The following is an 11,905-nucleotide window of genomic DNA, read 5'->3' as shown; positions in this document are numbered from 1 at the left end:
TGCACGTCCGTGTGAAGAGACCACCAAACAGGCTTTGTGTGAGCAATAAAGTTTTTAATCACCTGGGTGCAGGCGGGCTGAGTCTGAAAAGAGAGTCAGTGAGGGGAGATAGGGGTGGGGCTGTTTTATAAGATTTGGGTAGGTAAAGGAAAATTACAGTCAAAGGGAGGTTGTTCTCTGGCAGGCAGGAGTGGGGGTCACAAGGTGCTCAGTAGGGGAGCTTTTGAGCCAGGATGAGCCAGGAGAAGGAATTTCACAAGATAATGTCATCAGTTAAGGCAGGAACAGGCCATTTTCATTTCTTTTGTGGTGGGATGTCATCAGTTAAGGCAGGAACCAGCCATCTGGATGTGTACATGCAGGTCACAGGGGATATGATGGCTTAGCTTGGGCTCAGAGGCCTGAAAGTTACATTGTCCCTTAGTACAGAAAGGGCCATTTTTTCCTTTCTGAAGGTGGACTGGATCCTTTTCATTTTTTTTTTTTTTTTATCCAAGTGGCCTAAATGACACAAGGCCAGTATTTACATTTATTTCCACACAGTCCTAATTTATGACAGATATACTTATTTTCTGCCAGATAGCCTCTTTTCTAATTAAGACAACCACACCTTATTCCTAACTTATTACTATTAATGACAGCACAGGCATCAAATTTTAAGGTGACTTGTTTGGGCACCCCTTTTTCTTCTGTTTTGCCTAACACTTTACTCATATCATTTATGAGCCCCCACCAGTCCTCAGTCTTTAATCTTATTTTAAAAACGTCATGGGAGGCTCAGATGTGTCATAACATACATCAGGTTGGTCATTTCCTGGGCTACATACCTTGTATAAAATAACATTATACAGACATGTTCTTTTCAGAGTTCCAGTACACTTATAATAACCATAATACAATAGGACCGTAGAAACCTTTTGTGCTACCTCAGTGACTTGATGTATACACTGGGAACAGTCCTCACTCTGAGGAAGGTCAGCTGAAGTCCTTACTGTAAAAGTCCAAATTTTAAGGAAAATGAGTCCCACGATGAGTTTTCTCATGCTTCGGTCGTACGTGGACCAGTCAGCTTCCAGGTGTGACTGGAGCAGGGCTTGTCGTCGTCTTCAGAGTCACTTTGCAGGGGCTAGCGAAGCTGCTCCCATCCACTTACTGCTCACAGTCTACTGATGTTTAAGGATGGTCTCGGAGGTTGGGCCTGCTAGAATAAACTGAGTCCAACACCTCTACACAGTTATGTTCAACTGGGCTCTCTGATACCAAGAGCAAGGTGGTGGGGCTTAGGGTGTTGCAAACTTCAATGATTATGTGGGGATTTTCACATAGCAAGCTTTGGTACTTGGTTAATCTAGCATTTGTTAACCAATGATGTCCTTTGGTAGTCATTAAAGTTACCACAGCATGGGGGACCTTTATATTCAGGTTTTGCCTAAGGGTTAGTTTATCTGCTGCTTGTGCTTTGTGCTAACAGGGCCATTGCTGCTAGGGCCCTTAGACCTGGGGGCCAGCCTTTGGAAACCTTGTCTAGTTGTTTTGAGAGACAGGCCAGTGGCCTTGGCCAGGGCCTCACAGTCTGAGTTAAAACTCTAACTGCCATTTTTTCTTTTTCTGACACATAGAGTGTAAAGAGTTTTGTTAGGTCAGGTAGCCTCAGGGCTGGGGCTAACATGAGTTTTTTTTTAACTCATGAAAAGCTCGTTGCTGTTGGTTGTAATAGATGTAGTTTATCTAATCTACATTTTTATTGACTGTCACCTAACAAACTGTTGACTCAAATCTTGCAGCTATTTAATTTCAAGCTTTAAATTGATCTGGTATTCCTCATGGGACTCCAATTGCATCTAAATAGATGTGAGAGTCGAAAGACCCATAAAGGGCTTCTCTCGCTTTACAATGTTTTATTTTTTTCCTTCGGGTTGATGAAATGCCAGGGTGAAAGGGATAGCCAGTTGGACTAAAGTACAACTGCCACTCCAGTTATTCGGCAGAGTGCCCAGTAAATGTCCACCACAATACCACCACACATCCGCTTGGGGATGAACAAGGGCTGACTGATTGATAAGTTCTTGAAAATTCTTAAGCTCACTGCATCCTTTCAGGTCTCCAAGGAACACTAAATTTCCTCCCTGTCGTGAGAGACATGAAGTGAACTTAGTGTTGGGAGACAGAGGCTGGATGGCCCTCGGGGGCTGACCCACAGGGTGCCGGACTTTGGGATATAGCAGAGAGAGCTTGGCATGACTTATTACTCCAGGCTATAGAATCCTGGAAAAGAGCTACCATGCAGCCCACACCTGGTCAACTGGAGGACCACCTTAGTGGAAAGGGGACAATCTGGGCCTCTGGCCTGCCATGTGCACAAGCATAACAATTGATTTTGTTTAACATGCAGATGGAATATTGGATCTATTTTAACCAGGCATTTGCATCTTGGTATCCTGTCTTAATTGCTAAAGTTTGTTTTAAGTCTTTAACTTCTATGATCCTCTAGTAAAATCAATGTATGGTTTTAGGAAATTACAAAAGCCGGTTGGGGCAGTCCATCCTTGCTCTTTAGTGGTCGACAGAATGTTGGACCAACTATGGCATGAAAGCTCTACATCGGGGGGGAAAGACTCCTGGCTGGCACTGGGGTCTTTATCGAAATCTCCCCAGATTAAATGGTCCTAGTTTACTAATGCCCAGTCTGAGGAGAGTCAGGAGGGAGAGAAGTACCTTTCTGAAGTAGAAAGCTGTCTTTGACTTGGCAAGTCCTCACAGGTTTTAACAGGGCAAGCATTAAATGCAATAGTTTGAGGCGAAATTGACTTGGTTGTGTTAATAACTAGATGGTCAGCAATAGAATGAGGAAAGAAGAAAGTAATAGAATAGATTTAAAAGAGTTAAATTTTTCTTAGCTTTAGTTTGGTAGGGTTTTCCCCTGGGACTATGGCCCACGACTCTGGAGGGGATGGCACTTTCTTGACTCGGGTGTGATGAGTCCATCCTTTTTTTTTTTTTTTTTTTTTTGCTGTATGAACAGCAGTCTCAGTGGTTAGCAGCACAAGGTATGGTCCTTCCCAGGTTGGCTCAAGTTCTTCTTCTTTCCACCCTTTGATGAGAATGTGATCTTCAGGCTGATGCTGGTTTACCAGAAATTCTAGGAGTGGTACATGTGCTAAAAGACTTGTAGTTTTTGAGAGAAAGGAAAGTGGAAGATAAACCAAGTATATAATTTTTAAGAAATTTACCTTTTGGGGCCGGGTGCGGTGGCTCACACCTGTAATCCCAGCACTCTGGGAGGCTGAGGTGGGCGGATCACCTGAGGTCAGGAGTTGGAGACCAGCCTCAACATGGAGAAACCCTGTCTCTACTAAAGATACAAAATTAGCCGGGCGTAGTGGTGCATGTCTGTAATCTCAGCTACTCAGGAGGCTGAGGCAGGAGAATTGCTTGAACCCAGGAGGCGGAGGTTGCGGTAAGCCAAGATTGCGCCATTGCACTCCAGCCTGGGCAACAAGAGTGAAACTCCATCTCAAAAAAAAAAAAAAAAAAGAAATTGACCTTTTGTTTTAAATGTGGGGACCTTGGCAGTGGACTTTATATTCCTTAGTGCCTTTTTACTGAGAAATTTCCTTTAGCACCCATTTTTATTAGTTTTTAAACCAAAGAAAGCCAAATACTATTTTACACTTAACAATGCTTCTCGTATGATTTTTATACCAGATAAGCGAAATTTTATTTTTATATTAGTGTGTTATTAATGTTAAACTTAATTTTAATGAAACCTTGTAGACATATTTATCTAATGTTTAATGTTTGACCATAAGGTAAGATTTTATAGACTCTTTTTAACCTTTTATTGTAGCAGGACAAGCCGCAGACAAAACTCTTCAGACACTGGATTAAAGAAGGAAGAGGTTTTTATTCGGCCGGGAGCATTGGCAGACTCACGTCTTAAGAGCCGAGCTCCCCAAAAAAGAAATTCTTGGCATTTTTAAAGGCTTGCAAATTTAAGAGGTCCACGTGAAAGGGTCGTGATACATCAAGCAAGCATGGGAAATGTGATTGGGGGCTACATGCATCAGCTAACAGAACAAAAAGTTTTACAATGCTTTTTTTCATACAGTGTCTGGAATTTACAGATAACACAAGTAGTTTAGGTCAGGGGTTGATGTTATCATTATTACTTTTTTTAACTCCTAGTGCCGGGTGGTGGTGCCAAGTGTTGTCTGGCTATTTATCTTACTTTTGTTTTTTTTCCAACTTTTTGCTTTTTCTCTCTTCCTGTCTTGTGAACTAGGCAAGGTGGGGAGAAGGGGGCAGCAGAAGTAGTAGTGGTCTCCTTCCTTATCTCCCCCTTTCAGAATTTTCACTAATCAGTGGGAGTTCTCACTTTTATTTTTACTTTTTGAGTCTTTTTGTGAGACAGAGTGATAGTGTTTTATGTAATACACTTGTGTTGAAGTTTTCTGATGAACCATGGTAGATACAAAACCTTTTATCATTTGAAGGAGCAAGTATAATATACAGGCGAGCAGCAAGCAAGTTCCTATTACTAGTAATACACTTACAATGAGGGTTTTAAATTTTCTTACAGCTGGAAACTATTTTCTAAATGAACATCTAGGATCAAACCTGTGTTAAACCTGTATATGCACACGTACCAAATTTGTCATGTCTTAAGCAGGTTAGTTTTTTTTACTGGGTCTTGAAAGCTTTTTCCTAGTGAGTAACACAGTATTTTTTAATAATAGAAGTTTTAAGAGCCAGATGCTTGAACTTGTGGCGTCTGTTTGGGGAAAGAGTTAGTTAAAGTTATCTTGAGGCATTAACTCTTTTTCTTCTCAAGGCCATTGGTCTCTTATGTTAGCCTTTTTATAAACATAACATGAAGAAGCATCTAGGCAGCTAGCAATGTTTTCAGCCACCTGAGCAAATAGTTTTTTTCTGTTTTTGCTAAACGAGGAGGTTCTGGTAACTTTTGGTTTATATGTTTAAAGAATGATTGAAAGACTCAGAATTGCTACTGGGCTGGACAGGTCTGGGTTTCCTAAGTAGTATGTGTACAGTGGGGACACCTTATATAGGTGTTTCTTCTAGCATGGTTATGGGGGGTAACAACAAAAAAATGTACAGCATATTCATATCCAGCAAGGACAAAAGAGGTCCTTACCTGGGAAAAAGGTTGAATACAGCGACCGAACAATAGGAAAACAGTTAGTATTACAGGAAAACTATTAGTCTTAAGATTTTTAACTACATTTACTTGCTTGATGAATCCTCAAGCTTCGGCCATACATAGACTAGTCAGCTGCCAGTGTGTGACTAGAGCAGGGCTTGTTGTCTCCTCAAACTTCAGCGGTGCATAGACTGATCAGCCTCCGGAGTGACCAGAGCAGGGCTGTCGTCTTCAGCAGCAGCTTGGTCTCGTCTCAGGATCAGCCGGGTTGGATGATCTGCATCCTGCTGGCTGGTCCATTTGTCCTGAGCTGCCAGTGTTAGCTGACTGTGATGGATCCAAGACACAACACCTGCAACTTTAATAGCAGTGGGAGTAGACAAGGTTACAGTATAGGGCCCATCCTATATGGGTCCTAGAAAAATTAGATTTTACTTTTTTACTTTAAACAGAGTCACTAGATTTAAAGGGGTGTCAGGCTTATAGGCATTTTTATTTATTTAATTATGAACACTTTGTATGGATATTTTTAAAGCCTGCATTTGCTTTTTTAAGGTTAATTCCTTTAGTTTCTGGAGGTCACCTTTAATTTGACCTATGATTTTGGGGTGGCTGACCGAACAAAATCTTATAGGGCAAATACCTAGTTTGTTTGGTGGCAGTGCACCAGACTCGGAGGAGGACCATAGGCAAAAACCTGATTTTATCTTACATGAATTTCCTGGCAATATTTTTTTCAGTAGCTGCTCGAGTGTCTAGTTCATGTGTTCCACCTTTTCTTGAACTTTGTGGCTGATAGGCTGTGTTTAACTTCCATTTTATTTTTAACAGTCTTGTTAAATCTTGTACTATTTCAACTACAAATGCTGGCCTATTGTCTGACTTTAAAGTTAGAAGTAGTCTAAACCTAGGGATAATGTCTTTTAATAGCACTTTAGTTACTTCTTGTACTTTTTTTTGTCCTGGTGGGGAAAGATTTAACTTACCCTGAAAAGGTGTAAACAAGCACTAGCATGTACTGATAGCCTCCAGCACAGGGCAGTTCTGTAAAGGCTATAAGCAAGTTTTCACAAGGTATGGCTCTTTCTCCTGTTTAAGTTTCTTAGAGGAGGGCTTCTTCCCCTCTCTGCTTTGTAACTCTATCTAGTGCTTAGCATTCAGTGAGAAATTGGAATCCAGATGCAGCAGAATCTGCTGCTTTTAACTTTTAATGTGACCATGGGCTCCTAGGAGCCTAATGAGAAGGTGCCTAGTCTGCCCTAGTCTTTACATTCTTTAGTTCCTGTTAGCCTGATCAGGTCAGTATTTGGTTCCTCGAAGGTACGGCAGCCCTTGGCCCTCTTTGTCTTGCGGCCTTGGCCATTTCCTTTATTGCCTTTTGAACATTTATGCTTTTAGTGTCCTTTCTTTTTGCATCTCACACATTAGTCTCTCTCTAGCCTAGTCCGGCTCTTGAATCCTTGCCTAACTTGACTTCTTTCACGTCTACATCCACGTCCACGTCCTCTCACATTGCTAATTTTTCTTTTTATAAGAGCTGTTGCTAACAGATTGGCTTTTTTTCATAAGTCGTTAATTTACTTTTTTTGTTTGTTTGTTTCTGAGTTCTCCTACTCCTACAGCCAGCTGGTGGGGCCGGGCAACAGTACGGGCCCTGCCCCTGCACATTGCATTCTGTCTCTCCTGTTTCCTTCTGATTCTCTTTTTCACACTTACTCTCAGTCTTTTTTTTTTTCTTTTGCTCTTTCCCAGTTTTGTTCCTTGGTCACAGTTAACATACACCTTGGTGGACACTTTTATAGACTAGGTGGTATTCATGGCTGCAGCTTCTGCTTGATGTTACCTTGGGCTTGCTTTACAAATGAAGTATTCACTGTATACTGATTTTCAGCAGCCTCAGGGTTAAACAGGGTGTAAAGCCAGAATGCTTTATAGAGTCTCTTATAAAACTGACTTAGGCTCTTGTCAGCTTCTTGAAGCATTTCTGAAGTCTTTTTTATATTACTTGCTTTTTTCTACCAACTCTTAGCCTCTGCAGAAGTGCTTCTCAGTACCTCTGCAAATGCTGAAGCTGAGTTGCATTCTCTGGGCTTTTTTCCTCTTTTTCCTAGAGTAACAGGCTCTTTTTAAAATATAATTTTTCGTGCACTTGGAGGGTTAAACAGGCATACCGAGAGTCAGTGTAAATGTTTACAGTCTTACCTTCACTGAGTTCTAAGGCCCGAATTAAAGCAATGAGCTCAGCTTAACGACAGTGTCCAGGGTTACCACCGCATATTCTGCACATCTCTCTCCTTGTGGGTTGATGAAGCTGTTCCCATCCATGTATAGCTCCCAGTTTACTGATGCCCAAGGCTGGTCCTGGAGGTCAGGTCTGCTAGAGTAAACTTGAGTCCAACACCTCTACACAGTTATGCTCGACAGGGTTCTAGCTGCCAGGAGCAAGCTGGAGGGTTCAGGGTATTTCCAGTTTAGTAGATCAATGGTTGAAAAGGGCTGATAGATGAAAGTCTGTTGCCCCCCCAGATGTGGGCCTGGTCATTATAATAGACAGGTCCTCGTGTCTCCCTGAGAGGCATTTGCATAGCTCCAGCAAGACCAGATCTGAGACGGCCCATCTGACTATCTTGACTTCCTTCCTTGGCCTCTCGAGGCTCCAATCCTCCCCTTTGAGGTGAGACCTGGGGCGTGTTAGCTCCTGAATCTCATTTCTGAGGGGGCTGTTGGTCTCGGTAAAGGGGGATAGGCTGGGACATATGGAGAAAGAATTTCTATTGTCTCTGGCAGCTCCCGCAAAACTGGCTTCTCTTGCTGTTTCTGGGACTCCCTTTTTAACTCCGTGTCTGCTGGGGAAGCTGCTCTTATTTTTACTTTTGGCTTTTTTGCAATAAGCTGTTAAACAGGGCTAAATTTATGCCAATTTTGTCTATATTATATTTAACTGTGAGTCAATATAAAGTAATTTGATCTAGGTACACTGGCTGTCCTCCGACCCCTGTCACCACCTTAAATACATGGCCAATTGTTCCCTGTCTATAGTTCCTTCGGTGCGCCATCCAACACCAAAAGAGGGCAATTCTAATTTACACAGAGTTCTTAACCTCTAGGGGTTAACTTGACTCTATAATCTCCTGCAAAACCCTTCTTAAGGTTCTGTAACCTGCATTTTAATGCAATGAGTTTTGATGACTTGATGACTTTCCTTTTATTTTTCTTTTTGAAATATTTTTTTAACACAGTTCTTAGTGGAGTAGGCTTACTTTATGTCTGACCTATTTTTCTCTTGAGACAAAACAACATTCACACTACAAGAAAAAAGGATAAAAGGTCACTCACTTGTCTAATTCACACTAAATCAAAATGAAAACTAAAACCAAAGTGTTGTTAAAGGCACACCTGTTCGTCAAGCAATTTAAGCCAAGTCAAAATCAGAACCAAAACCAAAGTGTCAATAAAGGCACGCCTGTTTATCAAGCAATTCAAGTCAAGTCAAAATCAAAACTAAAACCAAAGTATCAAGCAATTCAAGTCAAGTCAAAAACAAAAACCAATCTGCCTGTACAGGCACACCGTGGGTGAACGCCACACTTCCACTCAAGTGGAGTGGGCAAGTTCCAAAGACCAGTCTTACCAAGTTTCAGATGTCCAGACTTAAAGTGCCGGTTCCTTCCTGGTGTTCAGCCACTGCATTGATCCTCTGTGGGGGCCTGCTGTGCGCTGCTCTGGTGAGGCGTTCCACCGGGGCAAATGCCTACCAGGGAGCGCTCTTAGGATCCGCATCACTCAAGCTGGCCGGAGTCCCCCGCAGGGATGCTCTACAGGGCAGACATAAGCTAACTAAGGGGCTGCCTGGACCGTCCCTTAATCACCTCGCTTCCCGGTCAGGGAACCAAGAAATGTAACAGGGCGAGCCACAGACAAAACTCCTCAGACACTGGATTAAAGAAGGAAGAGGTTTTTATTTGGCCAGGAGCGTCAGCAGACTCACGTCTTAAGAGCCGAGCTCCCAGAAAAAGAAATTCTTGGCATTTTTAAAGGCTTACAACTTTAAGGGGTCCACGTGAAAGGGTCGTGATACATCAAGCAAGCATGGGAAATGTGATTGGGGGCTACATGCATCAGCTAACAGAACAAAAAGTTTTACAATGCTTTTTTTCATACAGTGTCTGGAATTTACAGATAACACAAGTAGTTTAGGTCAGGGGTTGATGTTGTTATTACTTTTTTTAACTCCTAGGGCCGGGTGGTGGTGCCAAGGTTGTCTGGCTATTTATCTTACTTTTGTTTTTTTCCAACTTTTTGCTTTTTCTCTCTTCCTGTCTTGTGAACTATGCAAGGTGGGGAGAGGAGGGCAGCAGGAGTAGTAGTGGTCTCCTTCCTTATAACTTTTGCTAAAGAGCAGGTTGGTACTTTAAGAAAAACCTGTTATGCTTTTACTTTAATGTCCAGTTCACAGAAAAACTGGATGATACTTCTTTAACTTTAATATGTTTACACACAGAGTGTTCTTTGCAATTAACGTTTTAAAACTTGCTTAAACCTTCAAAACAATAATTTTATTTTTTTTAATGTAGGTAAAAATGTACATTCTTACGCCTCCTTATAATCCTTTTACCAAAGGTATATTTTACTTTTCTTATATACCTTGCACATAAACTGTTTTTTTTTTCAATAGGTTTACATTCAGGAGGCCTAGTTACTTTTAAATTATACAACATTTTTGCATAAATTCTTTTTTATAACATTTTTCTCTTTCTTGACTTTCACAGACAATTCTTCAACATGCCTCAACTTTCTGACTTATTACAAATATTTTTCTTTAAATAACCAGTTAACTTATTTCAGGACAAGAATTTATCATATAATACTCTTTTTATATAAATTCAGCCCCTCCTTTTTTTTCTTCCCCCCCCCCCGCCTTAGGATACTTCTTTTTTTTTTTTTTAGATGGAGTTTTGCTCTTGTCGCCCAGGCTGGAGTGCAATGGCACTATCTCGGCTCACCGCAACCTCTGCCTCCCGGGTTCAAGCAATTCTCCTGCCTCAGCCTCCCAAGTAGCTGGGATTACAGGCATGCGCCACCACGCCCGGCTAATTTTTGTATTTTTAGTAGGGATGGGGTTTCACCATCTTGGCCAGGCTGGTCTCGAACTCTTGACCTCATGATCCACCCGCCTCAGCCTCCCAAAGTGCTGGGATTACAGGCATGAACCACTGCGCCCGGCAAGGATACTTCTGAACTGGTGAGGTTTGCTCACAATGAGGTTTCCTCTAAAAGTTAATTTAAAAAAAATTTTTTGTTGTTGTTAGCAAAGCAGATGCTGCTACAGATTGAATGCATCTGGGCCATCCGTGGGTTACTGGGTTAAGGATTTTTGATAGGAAGGCCTCAGTGCTTTCGGGATATGCCCTTGTTTTACACTGACAACAAAGTGGTATTGGAGTGTTACAGTGTTATGGAGAATACCTTCAATTATCAATTATAGGTTTTAAATTTACCTTGGCTTTTAAAGGAATAGGGTACACTTTTTTTTTTAAACTACTTGTATATCTCTCTCTCTTTCTCTCTTTGACTTTCCTTTTGCCTCCGTCTCTTTTTCCCTCTCTCTGCCTCTCTCTCTCTCTCTCTCCTTGACTCCCTCTTTGTCTGTCTCTTCTCTCTCTTTGCCTCTTTTCCTCTCTCTTTCCTTTTTCTCTCTCTGCTGGTCTTTCCTTGCCTCTGCCAGCCACTTATGCTGCTGTTCTCTCAACCACTGTGTGTTGGGGGCGGGGGGTCTAAAACCAGCTGTAACCAAGTGTCTATGTATGGGAACTGGTCTGGGTTCCCTGGCTTACAGGTTACCTTGTGCCATACCTTTGAAACAAGGGACCTGTCCAGGCTTCCTTCTAATGGCCAACCTACCTCTAATGCTGGCCAGTCTATCTTACACAAAGTTTTAAGTTTTCCTAGTGTCATAGTACTCCACAGTCTCCTTTAAATTCTTTTTTGAAATGTTTCAACATAGTTTCTAATAGGGTGGGCTTATTTGTGCCTGACCTATGCTTCTTCAAGACAAAACACCATGCTCACACCACACGCACACCACGAAACAATGGGTAAAAAGGGCACACACAAACTTTTGCAGTTTGCACCAAACCAAAATCAAAACCAAAATCAGAGTATCCAGAAATCCAAGCCAGGTCAAAACCAAAACCAAAGTATCAAGCAATCCAAGTCAAGTCAAAAACAAAAACCAAAGTGCCGGTACAGGCACACCATGGGTGATCAGGCCACACTTCCATTCAAATGGAGTGGGCAAGTTTCAAAGACTAGTCTTACCAAGTTTTAGATGTCCAGACTCCAAGTGCCCGTTCCTTCCTGGTGTTCAGCCAACCATGTTGATCCTCCATGGGGACCTGCCACACACTGTTCTGGCGAGGCGTCCCAACAGGGCAAGGGCCTACCCAGAAACGCTCTCAGGATCTGCGTCGCTTGGGCTGGTCTGGTCAAAGTCCCCCGCAGGGATGTTCCACAGGGCAGGCTTAAGCCGCCTAAGAAGCTGCCTTGACCAACCGCCAATCACCTCGCTTCTGGGTCAGGGAACCAAGAAATGTAGCAGGACAAGCCCAGACAAAACTCCTCAGACACCAAGTTAAAGAAGGAAGGGGTTGCGGGGTACGGTGGCTTACACCTGTAATCCCAGCACTTTGGGAGGCTGAGGCGGGTGGATCACGAGGTCAGGAGATCAAGACCACGGTGAAACCC

At 42.4% G+C, this 11,905-nt stretch overlaps 1 long non-coding RNA gene across 1 annotated transcript; it reads right to left on the bottom strand.

The window, feature by feature from the left end:
- Positions 1 to 3,914: 3,914 nt before the first annotated feature.
- On the bottom strand, positions 3,915 to 11,696 carry LOC134738813 (uncharacterized). The gene is made up of 3 exons (XR_010124896.1): positions 11,480 to 11,696; positions 8,793 to 8,976; positions 3,915 to 5,519 (listed from the first exon to the last, which is right to left on the bottom strand). It is a non-coding gene; the product is annotated as an uncharacterized LOC134738813 (long non-coding RNA).
- Positions 11,697 to 11,905: the final 209 nt, after the last annotated feature.

Source organism: Pongo pygmaeus, chromosome 1 (assembly GCF_028885625.2).
Source record: "Pongo pygmaeus isolate AG05252 chromosome 1, NHGRI_mPonPyg2-v2.0_pri, whole genome shotgun sequence".
Classification (NCBI taxonomy): Eukaryota; Metazoa; Chordata; class Mammalia; order Primates; family Hominidae; genus Pongo; species Pongo pygmaeus.
This window is presented reverse-complemented; position numbering and strand designations above follow the sequence as displayed.